We start from the raw sequence: 20,377 nt of genomic DNA, 5'->3' as shown, positions 1-20,377 counted from the left end.
CCTTACTTGGAGGAGAAACAATGACAGTGAGTAAAGATCAAATTTTGAAGTATTTTGACTTTCGAGGGAGAAGCACAAGATGGTAGCTGAGTGGACTGTGGTGCTGATGGTTTTTTTGGGAAGCAGTGGGGACAGGATATGTTGTGAAGGAATTCCTAGTGAAGGAGAGGCTGATGATGCAGAATACAGAACACATAACTGAATGAACATGAAGGTCTTCTGAGAAACCCAAAAGAAAGGAATCCAATATGCAGGACAGAGATTTATATTTTAATCTGAGGGAAGGTAAATAGGATAGATTGTGATGCAAATAAGTATGTAGAATTATTTTAGGTAAGGAAGTTAAGAAAGTTCTTCTCTGATGTATTCCATTTTCTCTCCAAAGAAAGATGTAATGTCTAGGATAACATCAGTTACAGAAAAGGTAAAACACCTTTGTGCATTATTTTTGCACTGTTTTTTATCTGAGCCATTCTTTTGCTTGCCATACATCATTGCTGAAACACTTTTTTGATTTAGTAATACTCATATCTGGAAATATTTTGTAATTACTTGGTACTGTATATTTTCGCTTGTTTACTATTCTTGATTAATTTCTCTTGGGGAAGACATGAGGATGACTAACAGTTGGAAGTAACACAGGGGTATTGTAAAACCCAAGGTCTCAAGTACAAGAAATGAAGTAAAAATGTTGTTGACTTTCTTTTCCTTTTTCCTTTCCCTTTCTCTCTCTCTCCCTCTCTCTCTCTCTCTCTCTCTCTCTCTCTCTCTTTCTCTCTCTCTCTCTCTCTCTCTCTCTCTCTCTTCCTCCCTCTCCCTCTCCCTCTCCCTCTCCCTCTCCCTCTCTGTCACCCTCTCTCTCATCATTGTCATTCATTTGTCTTACAGCAACTCCCTGTCTCTTTAGATATTCTCCTTGAAGATAGAGACAGTGAGGTGTTCAATTTGTATTCCAGCCAACATGAAGTGGGAGCTTAATAAATGTCTGCTGAATGATTTCAGTGAAACAGTGGATCTCAAAATTATATATATTGATGATAGAGTCTGATCTCTCTCTCTGAGCTATAAATTTCTTTGGACTTACAGGCATACACTTAAAAATCATTTATTTTTAACATTCATACATACACACTTATGTATGTATTTATATTTATATGTATTCACATATCCGTACACATTTTTAATGGTTCTGTGGTTTTATCACTCAATATAAACCAGGCGGGGGCCAATCCAGGTTTTGCAGATTCTGAAGCTTATAAAATTTTGTTGGCTCATTAAGAAAATGAATATAAAATTGTATACATAAAATTAAGTATGTAAATGAACATTTGTTTAGTATGGGAAAATAAATCACAACAAATACCACAAGGATCATAAAATCCAGAAGAAAATAAAACATCTTTATTAATTAAATGCATAACACAACTCTGTTACTTTCTTTTCCTTTTCTTTTGTCTTCATACTCTTTGATTGCCTCTTCATATGGTGAGAATTACACAATATCATTTTGTATAGAGAGAATATAAGGATAATTTAGTTTTCCTTCTAGCAAAACTGACATTATTATTTTTAAAATAAAACTGACATTAGAAAACTTCAGCATCACAACTCATTTATAATGGCATGTAAATGTTTTGCACTGTTTTTGAATTTGGGAAAACTTTTATTAACACTATTTCATGTATAAGCTACAGGACTTGGAAGAATTTTCTAAAACTAGCTTCTGTCTGTATACATTTCAAACCTAGGTTTTTCTTAATTACCCACATGCCTCCACTTCTGGATGCTACAGGACAAGCTCACCTTGCTAGAGGACAAGTTTATCCTCCTGCCCTGTAACATCATGTCATGACACTGCAGATCAGCACAGTGGAGTAGGAGTAATCCTGGAATGCATTCCATCAGTAGAGATAGTAATATTTTAACTATACATGCAAATTATTCTACTAAACCTAAACTCAGCATCTCTTCAACTCAACTCACCCTTAGCTGGTTCTGAATGCCAGGGCCACTCCAAAACACATAACATGAAAGAAAGCTGATGAAAAGGGAATCACAGTGGAAAGACAGCTGTGATTATGGATAAATGTCTTATTTTTGCATATTTACCAAAAAGATGTAAGCCTGTGAAAACCTTGTAAGGTGTCTCCTAAGACTGGGAATGAATGACACAAGGGAAAGTACTTAAGTACAGTGCTAAGTACTGTTTATCCTATGACGTTGTCACATAACACCTGGCACAGTATTATATACACCACCTAAACCTCATTTTAAGAAGCATGGACAAAGCATATCATGCTGTTTATCTTCTAGTCATCAAAAATGAACAAAATGGGGACTATATGATTCCTCAAGTTATATACTTGCACTCAGTACTAGGAAATGTGTCAATGTATATGTCTATGTGTCTCCAAATTTTTCTCTCATTATAAGGGCACCAGAGATGGATGTGGGGCCCATCCTAATCTAGTATGACTTTATCGTACTAGATAGCGTTCCATGTACCAGTAAGTTTTCTAACTTGATTATATCTGCAAAAATCCTGTTTCCGAATAAGGTCACATTCACAGGTTAAAACTTGAACATATCTTTTAGGGGACATAATTTAACATGCTTAGACCATTCCCAATCTGGAGAGTCTAATGATACTCTTCTCTCCATCTTGACTTATCAACACATGTATTACTTCTTGAAGACTTAGCTCAGGTACCACCTTGTTTTAATCTTTCATATTTCTGCTAGAAATACTCCAATTTTCAGAACTCATAGAGTACTTTGTTCCCTTTACCTTATAAAGCAACAATTCCTTCATATTATATTCAATTACATGCCTTATTTCACTTAAAAATATAAAATGGTCATTTCTTTTTAAAAATTATTCAGTTATTTATTTTAAAATTACAGTTGACATATTATATTAGTTTCAGGTATACAACATAGTGATTAGACATTTATATAGCTTGTGAAATGAAAATTATCAGTTCTTATGTGTATTTGTGGCCAATAATGTTTAGCCCCTAAATAAATATAATAAGCATTCAATGATTATTTGTTGAATAAATTAAAGTTTCTTCACTTGATAGTAAAGTTTTTCATTGTTCCTTGTTTTCTCTTAATTAACTCTTTTAAACCACTGAATAGAATATTTGCCAGTGGAGGGCTGGGACATCCAGGAGTATTTCTGGGTTTTGATGTATAGTATGTAGCATATTTTTCGTTTAAATAGTCTTAATTTCAACAGATTTTTATTTAAATTTAAGGAAAAGATAGATTTTTCCAGATGTATACTGAAAGGGGGAAAACTTCAAATTATTTAAATATGTACAATGAATAATAGATTTATTTGCCATAATCTTCAAATTCTCAAAATCTGAAATGATAAAACACTGGAGTTTGCTTGGAAAAATCAACACCACCAACATTTTTTTTAATACTGTTTAAATAAATTTTATTTGATTTAACATGATTCAACAAACATTTATGTACAAGATGATTTAGGAGTTTCAAAAATGAGTAGGACATTCTAACTAGTCTGGAGAAAATCATATTTTAATTAGGGTTTTGCTTAGAAGATAGACCAATATTTACAAAATACACATTAAGGTTCAGAAATTCGTCTAGATATCCTTTTTATAAAATATCACACCTCATACAATAACCCTGAAAAAAAGTATCATCATACATATTGTATGATTATACAATATTTTATATTTGTACTTTTATAATTATTGTTATTATTGCTTTTAAAGCTAATATTTTATGTACTTACCATGTACCAGTAAGTGTTCTAAACATAATATGAAATATATGATTTAATCATATATTTGTATGTGTGTGTGTGTGAGTGTGTGTGTGTGTGTGTGTGTGTGTGTGTGTGTTCTCCATTTTATAGATGGGACTGGGACAACAGAGAGATTAGGTGTCATACACTAAGTAAGCAATTGAGCCAAGATTAAGATTAAGATAAATATTTTAAGGCCACACAGTAATTAATTCTGAGGCTGGAATATCAACCTGAATTTGTGTGGCATCCAAAGTCCATGCTCTTTCTTCTCCCTCATGCCGTTCCCAGGTGTGTAAAACAGCAACGATGACAACGACAACAAACCTGAAGCCATGCACATGCAAGACTATAATATGAGGCCAAGTACGATATGAACTGAGAGTGTTATAAATTGCTATTGGAGTTCGAAGGAGGGCTGGGCTGAATAGGGAAACATATAGTAGAGTCAACCTTTTAACTGAATCTCGGTGAGTCAGATGCAGCAGTAGCACGTATCTTACATAATTTCAATAAGTGCATTCACAATGTTCCATAGAAATTCTATAGTTTTTTGTATGGATCCTCCATCAGGAAGATGAACTCCAAATAGGAGGCAAAAACCAAGAGAAAAATAAAGGAATGTATACCCCAATGTATGAAAAAAAAAAAAAAAAGCGTTGAGGAAAACAATGGTTTCCCTTGCAAGGGAAAGTGAAGGCTGGCATTTGTGACAGAAGAGGCTGGAAAGGAGAAAAACGCTTAGACATGCATCACATTTTCTAATTTTCATGATCAAGGAGGAGAAAACAAAGGTATCTACCAATGTTATTAGAAAAGAGAGGCTTCCCTCATCTAAGCTTGACATTTGCTCCAGGCAAAAGTGTCTTGAGTGCCTAAGCAAGAGTCATATCCAGGACACAACCTGTCTCACTATGAGAACAACTGTTGAGAAATTTATCACAATACTTGTGTATTAGCAAGATGAGGGATACCCATTGTGGGATTTGTTTCTAAGAGGTGGATCATATCATGAATTTTTACACATACCTCAGATTTACTTTAGTCAATGTTGTTGTCTGTTATAGTAACTCTTTTGAACGACCGAATAGAATACTTGCCGGCAGAGAGCCTGGCTATCCAGGAATATTCACTATCTATTGAATGCCTACTAAGGATTAAACGTTTTAAATAGATCTAGTCTTATGTAGGTAGGAATACCTACATGTATATCACTTTACCGATAAAGAAACTCAGGCAAAAATAAATTAAATAACTTGTTTAATTTTCAAAAAATAACAAGGGGCAGGAGCAGGAATGGAACAAAGATCTGTTAATTTTAAAGCTCATTCTCTTTTTTCTATATAAAGCTGAATCCAAGGAAGTTGTTTTTTTTCCTAAGTGTTGAAAGGGGCTCAGACCAACCAAATTGTCATTTCTTTCTTTGCCTTTCCTACTGTAAAATAAAGCAGACTGCAAGCCCCAGGCATTTCAGACTTCAGAGTTACATAAACTATAAACCATATTTAATCAGGATAAATATGGTAATATATTTCTTGGATATTCTCTCATTTATTTAGTGTTTATTAATCATTCTTCAACCTAGCAATTAGAATCTGGGAAGCTGGAAACCACAATATTATTTGTTTTGCCAAGTCATTTTTAACACACATCTGTAGTACGCAGTTTAAGATCTAGTTCAGGAGTAAAAACCATTCATATACCAATGCGAAATTTTATACTGATCAACCTTGAAATAAATACAAATGTTAAATTATTGAGAAATTCAGAAAAGGTAATTCATAGTGATATCTAAAGCTCAGATTTTAAATGTTTTATAGGTTTGTTTTATTTTAATGACTGCTACTTAAAAAGTAAGCGTTGGCAGAAAGAGTTCATTTTACCTCATTGAACGAGGGGGCAGCTGTCAGGATCTGTCTTCTTCGCAAGACACATTTACACTGAAGCAACCATGTCTAAGGGTCCTGCAGTTGGCATTGATCTAGGCACCAGCTACTCTTGTGTGGGTGTCTTCCATCATGGAAAAGTGGAAATAATTGCCAATGATCAGGGAAACCAAACCACCCCAAGTTATGTTGCCTTTTCTGATACCGAACTATTGACCAGTGATGCTGCAAAGAATCAAGTTGCAATGAACCCCACCAACATGTTTTTTTTTGATGCCAAACGCCTGATTGGATGTAGATTTGATTATGCTGTTGTTCAATCTGATATGAAGTGTTGGCCCTTCATGGTGGTGAATGATGCTGGCAGGCCCAAGGTCCAAGTAGAATACAAGAGAGAGACAAAGAGTTTCTATCCAGAAGAAGTGTCATCTATGGTTTTGACAAAGATGAAGGAAACTGCAAAAGCCTACCTTGGGAAGACTGTTACCAATGCTGTTGTCACAGCACCTGCTTACTTCAGTGACTCTCAGAGTCAGGCTATCAAAGATGCTGGAACTATTGCTGGTCTCAATGTGCTTAGTATCATCAGTGAGCCAACTTCTGCTGCTATTTCTTATGGCTTAGACAAAAAGGTTGGAGCTGAAAGAATGTGCTGATCTTTGACTTGAGAGGTGGCACTTTTGATGTGTCAATTCTCACAATTGAAGATGGAATCTTTGAGGTCAAATCTACAGCTGGGGACACCCACTTAGGTGGAGAAGACTTTGACAACTGAATGGTCAACCATTTTATTGCAGAGTTCAAGCGCAAGCATAAGAAGGACATCAGTGAGAACAAGAGGGCTGTCATCGCCTCCAGACTGCTTGTGAATATGCTAAGCATACACTCCCTTCCAGCACCTAAACCAGTATTGAGATTGATCTGCTCTATGAAAGAATCGACTTCTGTACCTCTATCACTCGTGCCGGATTTGAAGAATTGAATGCTGACCTTTTCCATGGCACCCTGGACCCTGTAGAAAAAGCCCCGTGGGATGCCAAGCTCAAGTCCCAGATCCATGATATTGCCCCGGTGGGTGGTTCTACCTGTATCCCAAAGATTCAGAAACTCCTGCAGGACTTCTTCAATGGAAAAGAGTTGAATAAGAGCATCAACCCTGATGAGGCTGTTGCTTATGGTGCAGCTGTCCAGGCAGCCATCCTATCTGGGAGACAAATCTGAAAATGTCCAAGATTTGCTGCTGTTGGATGTCACTCCTCTTTCCCTTGGCATTGAAACTGCTGGTGGAGTCATGGCTTTCATCATCAGGTGCAATACTACCATTCCTACTGAGCACACACAGACCTGCTCTGACCACCAGCCAAGTGCGCTCATTCAGGTTTATGAAGGTGAGAGGTCCATGACCAAGGATAACAGTTTACTTGGCAAGTTTGAGCTCATAGGCAAACCTCCTGCACCTCGTGGTGTTCCTCAGATTGAAGTCACTTTTGATATTGATGTCAATGGCATCCTCAATGTCTCTGCTGTGGATAAGAGTACAGAAAAAGAGAACAAGATTACCATCACTAATGACAAGGGTCGCCTGAGCAAGGAAGACATCGAGTGCATGGTCCAGGCAGCTGAGAAGTACAAAGCTGAAAATGAGAAGCAGAGGGACAAGATGCCTTCCAAGAATTCACTTGAATCCTGTGCATTCAACACGAAAGCAACTGTTGAAGATGAAAAACTCCAAGGCAAGATCAATGATGAGGACAAAAAGAAGATCCTTGACAAGTGCAATGAAATCATCAACTAGCTTGATAAGATTCAGACTGTAGGGAAGGAAGAATTTGAACATCAGCAGAAAGAGCTGGGAAAAGTCTGCAATCTCATCATTACCAAGTACCAGAGTGCAGGAGGCATGCCAGGAGGGATGCCTGGAGGCTTCCCAGGTAGTGGAGCCTCTCCTTCTGGTGGTGCCTCTTCTGGACCCACCATTTAGAGGTTGATTAAGCCAACCTTGAGCATAGATTTAGCATTGTTCCACACAAACTCTGGAAGGATACAAATTTGTAGCAAATTCACAGCAGTTTTAAAGTTGAGCTGCTATACAGTAAAAACACTGGGCATTCTTGATACTTGAATATGGAATATGTGCACAAGGAAAGGAAATACTGATGTACTTTACAAGCACTGTATTGTAAAGTGGAAAATGTGATGTCTTAAATAAAACTATTTAAAATTGGGAAAAAAAGAGTTCATTTTACCTCATTTTAGGAGACTTATCTTCTGTAATATTAAATAATAGGTGTAAGATGAGAAAGTGTTGGCTTGTTTTAGGGTAAAGGTTTATAATTCATATATATGAACAAATCTGTAATCTATTTCATAATAATTTACTATCAGCCCACATATTACTAGCTTACATTTATTATGATTTCCAAAATGATTTTATATTTGATGATTGTGATATCTTTCACATTTTTATTTTATGTAAAATATGTCTTAAAATCTTGTGGAATATAGTTAACCATAATCACACAAATATTTTCTTTTTTGAGAAAAATAAACTATAATCCTCTGTTTACTAAATGTCAATAAATTTCTGTTAACCAGAATTAATATTTTTTTATTTTTATATGGGCGTTAAAACATTTAACGCTGCAATAATAATAGTCGCTAATATCCATTATTAGTGTACTATCAAGAATCCTGCAACAAGAAGAATTTTTATTCATGAAAACCAGTCTTACAAAAGAAAGTTGACAGCATTTTTGGTTCATAGAAATTTTTGAAGTAGAAATGAAAAAATAAAGTTTAGTGTATGCTTGTTCTTGTAATCCTTAGGTAAAACATTTTAGCTAATTCACATGTTCAAGACGCTCCCCCACCCCTTCAATATTATACTGAAGACCAAAACAAAAAATTAGTATATAAGTGGAATCCATGCCTCATAGGTAAATGAATACTTGTGTTTTCTTGGATCAAGTAGGATATAATTTGCGTAGAACCGCTTATTTATTATTAAGCATTTTCTGAATTCCTTATGATAAGGGATTACGAAATAAAATTAATATTTGGATTAGTTTCTCACATATCTGAGAGAAATCAAATTAAAGACATTTCATAATAAGACAGGCTTTATGAATTTGAAAAACAGTAACAAGGAGGAGTATCTTTCAAAATAACTATTGAATCTTAAAAAAAAAAAATTAACGTGAAGTTGTCAGAGAAGTTTAGCTTTAGACTTATGGGACTTCTTATACTTTACCAATCTATGAATTCTTGTGCCTCCAGAATTCCAGTAACTTTAGTGGTAAAGGTTGGGTATTATCTTGAATTATTAATATTTTGTTTTCAGATTTGAAGAACAAAAATTAAAACTTATCTCAAGTGTTTATCTGGATATGAATAATCTAAATATCAAACAACCCCTGTTGATCCTCTTGCCATGAGGAATTTGGAAATTGGTTCTTAGGGGGTATGTTGTAAAATCACATCATACTTTTTTATTAAAAATGACATAGTCAAGCTAAACAATAACTATTTGTTCATTCGCTCTCATTTTAGAAAACTCTGACATGGATTTTCTCATATATAGTAGAAGACCATCTATGATGCTTTATTTTAGCTATTGTATTTTTTAAGTTCAAAACCTCTATGTGATTATATTTTCTCATAGTTCAATTATTCGGTAAAATTCTTCACTTTCTCTTTTTGTTCACTGTCTTTATTTTCTAAAATATATCAATCACAATTACCTTAAAGTTTTTTGTTAACTAACATCTGTGTCATAGTTGAATCTGTTTTGCCTGTTTTTCCTGTTTTTAACTATATGGTCCCGACTTTTGGCATAACTAGTTATATTTGATTGATTGCTGTATATTGTAGAGATTCCAGGTAATGTTATCTTTCTCTGGAAAGGGTTTACCCTTTGCATTAGTTGAAGAGAGTGGTCCCTTAATCCATCAGGGATTTTACTGAGTAGAGAGGCTGCTTGTAGCCCTGGTAAGGCTCAGTCTGTTACTGGTCCACCTTATCTCTCCAGGATTTCACCTGAGAGCCCAATTAGTTTTCTTCGACCTTACCTCTGTTTTACTTACCTTCTGAAAAATCTAATGTGCTTTTCAGAGGCTTTCCACTTAATTTTTATGATCCTATCCCACACAGAAACTGGTCACCGATTTAAAATTTCTGGAAGTCTCCACCAAAAGCTTTTTTGTTTCTCTGTGCAGTGGCCCTTCACTGATATAAATAACCAGATTGTCAGGCTTCTGTCTTTGCTTAGAATTTCTGTATAACAAATTGCCACAAACTTCACAACTTAAAATATCACCCACTTATTAGGTTATATTTCTGTAGATTCGATGTCTGGGCATGGAGTGACTGAGTTACCTCTTCAGTCTCACCAGTCTGACATCAGGGAGTTACCTGGGATTTGTGCTCCTCTGGAGGGTTGATTAAGGAAGGATCGGCGTTTACGCTCATTCAGGCTGTTGGAAGAATCTATTTCCTTGCAGTTGTAGGTCTGAGGTCTTTCACTTTTTTGCTATATGTTGGTCAGGGGTTACTTTCAGCTCTTAGAGACTGCCTGCTTTTTCCTGCCACATGGCTCCCTCCATTTTCAAACACAGAAAAGGAGAATGTCATTACCACTCACATCTGGATTCTCTCACCAGGATCAGCCCCGTCCTTTTTAAGAGCTCATATGATTAGGTCAGGTCCATCAAGGAGATCCTCTCTTTCTGACAGTCAACTGTGCCATATAACATAACCCAATCATAGGAGTGATAGCTATCATATTCAAGGTCGCTCCCACATTCAGGCTTGGCAAATTCTCAGGGCAAAAATTGCTGTACAAATAAACTTAGCTTTTCAAGATTTTCTGTCTGGAGTTTTAGCACCTCTGATTCTTATTGCCTAAACAACTCTCCAAGCTTTGCATTTTATCCAGTTTTTCTGGTTATTCTAGGTGAAGTTCTGATCTGTAGCAAGCTGCTTCATTCCACTTCAAAACGAACATTCCTATTAAGTTTTTTAAATCCTTGAGTTACAGATTTCTAATTAAAATGATAATAGCGAACAGTGATTTAATTCTATATGTACATAATCTTACAGTTCACTAAACAAAAAGCTATTTCACAAAGAAGTCTCTTCATTACTTGTCTTGGTAATTTTCTCTGTATAACTCATTATGTCAGAATGCTGGTTTTGTTAGATATAGTTGTGTTTGGGTTTAATTCATTTATTTTTAGATAGAGGTATAATATTTAAAAAATAAATATTTATAATCACAAAATTATATGTATAAAATGATGTTAGGATTTTGAGACTGGGATTTATTTATTTTTTTCAGTTTCAACAAATTAAATTGAAGGCTCTATTAATAATAAAAATATTTCTAATTGTATTTACAAGGAAGATAACTATTTTTAAAAAAAGTTGAGTATACACTGGGATAAATGAATTCTCTGAACAAACTCACTCCACGGCATGATTAATATACTTTTAGGAAACTTGCAAAATTCTGCAGTTATAGTACAGTAAGAAAACTTTATTTTTTTATCTTGAATTTCTCTAGATTTCGTGCAAGGGAGCTTTAGTAATTCGACTGCAACCTATAACACTTATTACCTAGAAAATTAAGATACTTTGGCCTTACTTTAAAGTTTTAAAGTAGTTAGTCCTAACCAAGTTGCAACATTAGTTCACCCCAAAATACATAGTTAATTTTAGAGGAAATTGAAAAAAAAACAGTAATTTAAAAATTTAATTCCTTTCCTAGCTCAGTTGAATTAGGTGCTTTATATATAAGTATCTGATTTTTTTGTACTGTATTTAACTATTCATAGAAATATATGCGAAATGCCTACATGCAATTAGGCAATTAAAAAAATCAATAAAGTAATTATTCAATCCTTTTAGCACTAGAACACGCTATAGAAGTAACAACCAGTATAAAAAAAATTTAAAGATGTTTTAAGACATTTAAATGACAATGTCATAAGCAGGTATATGTAAAATTCTCCTATATTCTGTAGCAAGGCTCATTTAAATTCATGGTATTAAAATAGTATTTATTAAGTACTATCTGCACATACTATAGTCTGTTAAGTATTTTGGGCAATGCATTCTTGAAACAAATGATATTTTCTTAGCTTTAGACCTCAAGAAAGATTTTATTTTGGATTTTGTTTTTCAGAGGTTTTATATCTTAGCTCGGTGGATGACCTTTGCAATGTTTAAATCTTCAAATTATCCCGTCTTTTTGCCCTATCCTCCACAAAATCTTCGCTGAAATAAGGAGAGTCCTTGCTTTTATTAAGACTGTAGTAAGAACTGTCAAGGCCTGTAATAAGAACAACAAAGGACTAACTCCACGTCAAGAATTGAGCCATTTACTAATCATTAACATAAACAGGAAGATACCTGATAGAGCACAGTTGTAGCAAGTCTTAGTGAAAAAAAAAAAAAAAAAAAAAGAACTGTCCTCATGTATACAGACTATATTTTATATTTATTCAAGGAAAATGCATAGATATTATATTTTGTAAATGTGAAAACATATTTGACAATGTGTTTTGAAAGAATAGGCAAGAGATCATTCAGATGACAAATTACAGTTACAAGAAATTTTTAGCTTTTATTTGCCTGTTAAATATGTACATAAGCTAAATGTCAAAGATAAGGGAAATATTGATGAGTGATAAAAATGTCTCATAGTCACAATAACATATTTGCACTGTAGCAATTATCTTTCGCCTACAATGGTGTGTTATTCTTAACTTCATGGGATTTTTCAGTATTGAAAGGATCAGAAAAGTAAACAGTTTGTTATATTCACTCTCTCTGGAGCTGTGTAGTGTAGTGGACTGAGAACCTGAGCTGCAGATCCATTGAATCTGGTTTCTTATCTGTGCTCATCTGTAAAAATAGGAAAGTAAGATCTACCTTGAAGGGTTGTGAAGATTCAAAGAAATTTAAGTAAATCACCTGGCCAAAGGTATGTTCATGCATTCTCAAAACATAATCCAAAACAATTATTATTTAATTGAGAGCCTTGGTAAATATAAATTTTGGGAAAACAACTTCATTTCAAATTTTAAATTATCACCATTCATTCGTTGGACAATTGGGTTCATATTCTTATAAGTATTCAGAAAAATGTATTTATTTTCAGAACTTGTTTTAAGTATCTCACTGCAATAATTCCAGGCACCAGAATGAGCTTCTGAGTATCTGAGGATATATATATATATACATAATTGGTCCCACTGTACTTTATGCAACTATAATTTTAATTGCTGTGTTTACATTAAGTTATTAATGCATCATTTTGAGACGGAATGCTGATATTTCTGAACTCTCAATACCTCTAAGGATAGAAGCTACAAATTTTTGGTGGCTAACTCTCCCTTGGTCTGGAAGCCAACACTTTTAAGGTTTTTATAGTTAGGCAGATGTAAGATAAATACCAAAAATATAATTCCATTTTTCTATAGGACACCCAAATTTGGAAAAATCCAAAAACAGATGTTTCAGGCTGGGGTTCAAAACAATCTGTTTCATAACGTATTTGTTTTAGGTAAGGATAGCTCCACAGATTCTTATTATGTTATCTTAGGACACAGACCAGATGTGGAGTGCAGGGACTTAGAGAGAATCTAAGAGACTCTAGTCTAAGTAAGAAGTGAAACCTACGACGATGATGAAAAATCAAGTGAAGGGGCGGGACAATCACGAGGAACACTAGAAGGCTGGAGGATCAATGTTGATGCTGCTGATATTTATGTTATTTCTAAATTTTTACAATGTTCCATTCAAAAGTCTCAGATGAGTGGTAAAGAATAAAGGGAGAGGTTGGTGTGTGTACGAAGTTCGGACAATTGGGTTCGTGGACTTTCAGCTTGAAAGTGCGTGGTGGAAAGTGCACGAACTTAATTGTCTGACCTTGTTGTGCAATGGAAGTGAGTCAAAGAGACCAACAACTTTTTGGAGTAAAAGGTATGCACTGGTCAGAGGATATGAACAGTAAATGTCAGTTGTACTGGTAAAAAGATTTCTTGGAGTCATCAAGATAAAGGCTCCAGATGAATAATGGTTGAATTTATGACCTGGAAGACTGAGAAGTTGATGGCGTGATTACATAAACTATATATATATATATATATATATATATATATATATATATATATATATATATATATATATTTGTTTATATTTTTATTTGATCACTCGTTTAAATCTGACCATACTGAAAGGACAGGACAGAGAAAGGAGACTAGAGGCTTCTATTAAAGTCAAATGTGAGTATGTTTGTACTTCTAAGGTTGTTATTTATATATTTCTATTATCTACACAAATTCAGTGAACATTTACTGATAATTTAATATGTGATAGGTATAGTATAGCTAGAATAAGGATAAAAGAAAATGGACACTATAATTGCCATCTATTTAATAGTCAGGTAGAAACAATTGAAAATATGTAATCAATTATTCTGGCTCTTAACACTATTATAAGAGGTTTATATACAAAATGATGTTAGGAACACAGAAAAGGGAGTGATTACTTCTAATTTGGGAATTGGGAAAAATTCCAAGATTGTAGAGGAGGTAACTGATCTTAAGCAAATTTGCCTCTTGTGTTTCTTTTTTCAATCATATATGCATCCCCTCTTTAATTTTAACATTTCAGATACTTCTGTTGTAAATTGAATCTCTGACAGGAAGATCTGAGAGTAAGACTCTCCTAATGTGAGCAGGATACCCTGTAAGTTGCCTTAGAAAATACAGTGCCTATTTCCCTCTTTGTTCTTTCCCTTTTTCCTTCCTTCCTTCCTTCCTTCCTTCCTTCCTTCCTTCCTTCCTTCCTTCCTTCCTTCCTTCCTTCCTTCCTTCCTTCTTTCCTTCTTTCCTTCTGTCCTTCCTTCCTATTAAAGGAATATATTTAGCAATTATTCAAGAGTTATAATTTATTTAACTTTATTGTATTAATTTGACACATACATCGGTCACTTTCTATGTTTCTGGCACTGTTGCATGTGTGTATGTGTGAGGATGACTAAACTTTTACACAGCATGACTGCAGTAGGCTCCGCTGAAAAAAGAAATTTAAGTAAATTATTGAATGAAGGGAGAGAGTAAGTATAGGGATATCTGGGGAAAGGTTATTTAATGAAGAGGAAACAGAAAGTACAAAGGCCCTGAGATAAGAATATGCCTGATGTATTTGAGATATAACAGGGGAATTGGAATGTCTGCCTGGAGTGATTCAAGAGAGAGATCAGAGAGATCTTTAGGACCCTAAAAACTATTGTGAAGATTTCTTTTTGGCTGAGCAATGAGAACACAGGCACCATTTACTGAGGTGAGGAATCTTTAGAAATAAGTAAATGGTTATGCAGAGTGTGAGGGAGGGAGGTCTATCAGTGTTGTTTTGAATATCGTTAAGTTTGAGACCAAATGAAGATAACAAATGGACAGTTCTATGTACAAGTTTGGAGCTCAAAGGGGAAAAAGCACCCTATATTTGTGATAATATATAATCTTTAATATCTTGTTACCTACCTTAGTCTTATGAGAACATTTTTCATTGCAAGTGATAGGCGCAGATGTTCAGATAAAGATGTGCCTAGAAATATTTTAAATGCAGGAGCATTATCTTGGAGTGGTACTGCTCTAGAAGTTTTTATCAGGATGTAACCGGGTCCATAAAGAGGAGTGCTGGCCAAAAAGAATGGGATGACAGGGTCAGCTTTTCCTAGAGTTAGCCCTGCTTTAATCCTGAAACCAGACTTCCCTTCTTCTCAGGCAGCGTTACCCGTTTTCCTTCTATAGCCTTTTCTACATAAATCCTTTTATTTTAATTAAAAAAAAATTAGGAGACCACATTTCACGTTGATTTGTAGTTATCTGTTTCCAGGTCCAACTCCACCATTAAATTGGAAGCATCTAAAGAGTGGGGCCTTGCTGATGAATTTTTATACTTTCTGTTATAGTGCCTGATACATGATAGATTCTCAATATCTATTAATCAATGAATAATTGCTTCAGAGACTAGCATTTTAAACTGCTTGCTGGTTATTTCCAATTGGATGTCTTACAGTCACCCCAAATATAATATGTTCAAAACAGAATTGATTTCCTCATCCTGAAAATCTGCCTTTTATTCTGAATTTTCAGTATCATTTAGGCATATAACTTTGCAGGAAGATGTATTAAAAGGGAACTTTCCAATCTTGACTCTCTTACCCAAATCTTACGCTGCTATGTTGTATGCTCTATTCATTCTATCTCTGAAGTGTCTTTGGAATTAGTTCCTGTAGTTTACTTATACCTCTATTCTCTAGCTCATACACTATGAATTTTTCTACTCATGCTCATTGTTTTCTACTTTCCCTCCATATCACAACTGGTTACAATTTTTGAAGTCCAAGCTTAAACCCACACGTGGCATGAAGTTGTCCTCAAGTTCACTATCAGCATAATTTTTCTTCCTTCCTAGTAGAATACTGTAACTGTATAGCACATTTGGCATTGTAGTGGACAAAATGACATATTTATGTCACATTAGCTTGTGGTAGTCTCATCTTTGTACCCCAACACCTCGTACATTGTCTTTCATAAAGAAGGCATTCGATAAATGATTGTTGAATTGAATGCAAGCCTGTGGATCGGTTTTACTGATTCTTTGGTATAATAATTTTCTTCAGTGAAGAAATAATTGCCACTAGTCAAAAGTTACTCTGAAATGTTTGCTCTTCATTTGTACTAATCCTTACTACTTAGTCGCAGGATACCTCTGAAAGATAGTTTTTAAATCCGTATTTTCCAGGTTGGAAAAAACACAACAAAACAAAAACAGCATGTTCAATCTTTGAGCATAAACAATTCCCTCACTTGTGGGAAGTCTACTTGGAGACAATTTGTCAGGCTGCTGCACCACCGTATTAAAATGCCACCCTAAATGTGGTAGTCCTTTGCATTTTAAAGATTTTGTGACATACTCTTTGTCTGATTAGGGGAACGCAATGTTTTAAACTTCTATTTAAGTGGCGCTAACAGATATTTTGATAATGCATTAGAAATGGAATTGCGCACATAAATATTTCACTGTGCATTGATTGTATCCACCATCCCTTCAGAGCCTAAGAGGCAACTGTGCTGTCAGGATATTCTTGAGAGTAGAGAAAAGTTAATCTTTTATCTTCTTAGAAAAGTGAATAGTCATTGTATCACCTCAAAAACAAGGATTTATGGCTACATGTCTAGAAATTAGAGGAAAAAATTATAGAAACATAATTTGATTTGTCAACACTAATATAGAAAACAGTGGGATGTTTGAGATGGTATGCTAAAAGGAGGCCAACCAAAAATCTTTAGGGTGTAGTAAATTCTATGGAAAGTCACCCAGGCTGTGAATCTGATTCACTCCTGTGAATGAACTACTGTCCCAAATAAAGGATCTAATGCACCATCACCTATCGAATATATGCTCTACATGATAAGCTTTCTGAATCTTATAACTCCAAATCCCATCTCATTCATGGTCATATTGAAAAAGGTATGCAGACACCTAAATGTAATGATATTTCTGATACTTAAATTCTGGAACACTACTCATCTTCTCTTTTCTCTCTAATTCTCTTCTATATTGTTTTGAAGTCTATCTTTCTCTCAAACTAATGCTTCAAAATATATCTGAGTGTAAATAAATGATAATATCTCCCAGTCAATGCAGATTTTTTTCTTTATTTTCCAATCTCTAATTACTTTTATTTTGCAGGTAATCTTAGTGTTTCATTAAAGGTCTTTCCCTACTCCATCGACTTCTTTCTTCTTTCTCTCTGCCTATTGTATGATTCTGCATCATGGTATTTTGGCAAAGACATACTTTGTAAAAGAGTATATGGCAGGGAGAAACTAAACAGGGAAAGAGTACATTCTCTTTACTTAATGAGATAAAAAGACTGGAAAATTTATGAGTTAAAATTTTCATCCTTTTAACACATTTATCCTGGTCGATCTTCACAGATGCCTCCCAAAGAAAATCCAATTTTAAATGGGACTTTCTGATGGTCCTTTTATTGACAAACTATCATGTCCTGACGTCTTCTTTTCATTCTTTACTGGGGACAGGGGAGGTGTAGGACTTGGCCAGTGCTGTGTAATTTTAGGCTGCCTGAAGGGGGCTTCCCATTTACTTTCCTCATTTCCAGGTGTCACTGAACAATAGTTTGACAAATCAATTTTATCTACTTTATAACAATACTATTTACCATTGAAAGTTGTTCTTTGCCACAACCAGAGCAAGTACATAACCGATCCTACCCCTGTTGAGTTCTGAACGAATAGCCAAGTGAGGTGAACATGGTGATGCTTTTTAGGTCTAGTCATAACCCATAATTTGTGGGGTCCACTGATAAAGACTGTGGAACCTGCTTATTTCAGCCCTCCGGGAACTTTCATCCTTTAAAGGCAAAGATGAACTTATATTTCTTCTGGTTTATCAGATTCATCCTTGGATTTCTTTAGTTGATTTGATTTATGATAGCTTCTAATTTGTTCTCACTTTCCTCTTCTGTTCTGATGTGTTTCACCAACAGCGAGACTCTGGGAGATTTTGAAAGAGCCGTGGATTACAATAGAGCTTACAAATTCTTTACTCCAAATCACTTCCATTTTAACTGACCTCTGAGCCTCTGTGTCCCTTAGGGAACTGTACGCTAGAGTTATAAAGCCTATTCATGAGACAGAAAACATGCCCCCTGGTTTTAATGGACAGTTATAAAATTGACAGAGGCTGAGGTGTCCTCTATTCTCTTATATTCTTGTTCTAGTGCAGTGGTTCATATAGGAAAAATTTAGGCTTTACAGACCATACGTGGTATCTGTCCCCACTTCTCATCTCTGGTCTGTTAGTGTAAATGAATGAGTTTGACTATGTTACTATAAAACTTTACTACAGACACTGAAATTTGAGTTTTATATAATCTTGATGTGTCACCAAATATAATTCTTCATTTGATATGTTTTCCAACCACTTAAAAAAAATGCAAAACCATTCTTATGAATAGTAGGAGAACATGTAGTGGGCCAGATTTGGCTCCCGGGCCATATTTTCCTACCCTTGTTGTAGTGATGTGAATTAATGCCTTTACAGAAATCTGTTTCTTTGCAGCTTTAAGTCACAATGCAAGGCTTGAAAGCTAATTAAAAACAGTGGCTTTTCTCTGCCTGTAATCTTTTACATTTCTATTCAAAGTCTGTGGTATATTCCAGTTATAGCTCAGCATCTTAATCACTTTGTAAAATATTATTTCTCACCTAATTTCTAAGGTCTTTTGGCAAAGAACTTGCACAGAAAATTCAAAATTTATATTAATTCTAAGTCCCCTAGCACCCCCTTCCCTCCTCCCCAAGATTTGGTCTTGACTACAAAGAGATGGAAAGAAGCCACTCATTTATCCATGCAAGGTAAACTTGGAACTCTTCTTCTAATAAGGATTCCAATTTCTTAAGCAATTGAATGTGTGGATGTGCATGTCAACGGGTGGGCAAAAACTATATTCTATTTCAACACTTCTTAAAGGAATATTTTTAGTTTTCTCAATGTAGTGAATAATATAAGGCTACATTTGTTTAGATCTATGGCTGGTATATCCACTTTTAAATAGATATTTTTCTCGATTTTGTATCCCTGACTTCACTGTATTGTCACCCTCGTAATACTTCTTTGACTTTGTAATTCAGAGAAAGTTAATTGTATCTTCATTCTAAATCCTTAGTACTTCTGATTTTTGAATCAGGATTATTTCAAAATCTTAGATGTGCCCTATAAATATATCTCTTTTGATTCCTGGACCCATGTGTCCAGAGAATTCCAGTGCTGGGTTGATGAAACTCCCTCTAATAAAAACTCGGTATGTAGATATAATATGTTCTCACTATAGGTTGCAGTTACATTCATCACCCAAACATCAAAAAATATTCTTCTGTCTTCATGCTACTCTACCCTACCTGGCTTATTCCTCATCCCATTCTCCCCTTTTTCTTCCAGGGTCATTATGTGTATCTACTTTATCTTTTGTGGCATGTTTTTCTTTTCTCATTTCTCACGTATTTTCGTTCTCTGAACAGCATGAGAGATGGATTATACAACATGATTTGTGATGGATGGGACCTGGATGTATGCAAGATGCTAGGACCATTTACATATTATTAACTTCAGAATTCACTACATTATCAGGAATTAAAGGAAGGAGGAACCAACTGTTTCTTTCAAATAATAATAATATCAGATCATAAATAGCTGTGCCTGTTCTTCAATTATATATATATTTTTTCAAATGACTATATTTGATTTTAGGAAACACTTTGAGAAACTATTTCTTATCCCTTGTTCAGGTAAGTAACTTGTTTACTTGCTACAAAACTACAAATGTTAGGATGATTGTTTTATTTTTTACTATATTATTTTTTTTCCAGTAATAGTAAAAACACCATGTGAATAAGCTCCGAGAAACAATTTTAATGTCTGTATTTTCTTTTAAAAATGGAAGAATTGTTAATTCATGAGAACTAGAATGACTCTAAAATGAAATGAATATGAAATGAAATAGAAACTTGTAACATTTATGGACCCCCTAAAAAATTGTCTAAATTGCTAACCCAGACCCTACAACACTTAGTTTGCACAGTTTCTCCTCACACCTGATATAAATGTCTGC

At 34.7% G+C, this 20,377-nt stretch overlaps 1 pseudogene; it reads left to right on the top strand.

Annotated features, from left to right (window-relative positions):
- The first annotated feature begins 5,732 nt into the window (after positions 1 to 5,732).
- LOC109453738 (heat shock cognate 71 kDa protein pseudogene) lies at positions 5,733 to 7,648 on the top strand (annotated as a pseudogene).
- Positions 7,649 to 20,377: the final 12,729 nt, after the last annotated feature.

This window comes from Rhinolophus sinicus, chromosome 1 (assembly GCF_057876585.1).
Source record: "Rhinolophus sinicus isolate RSI-liver-muscle chromosome 1, RSI-T2T, whole genome shotgun sequence".
Classification (NCBI taxonomy): domain Eukaryota; kingdom Metazoa; phylum Chordata; class Mammalia; order Chiroptera; family Rhinolophidae; genus Rhinolophus; species Rhinolophus sinicus.
This window is presented reverse-complemented; position numbering and strand designations above follow the sequence as displayed.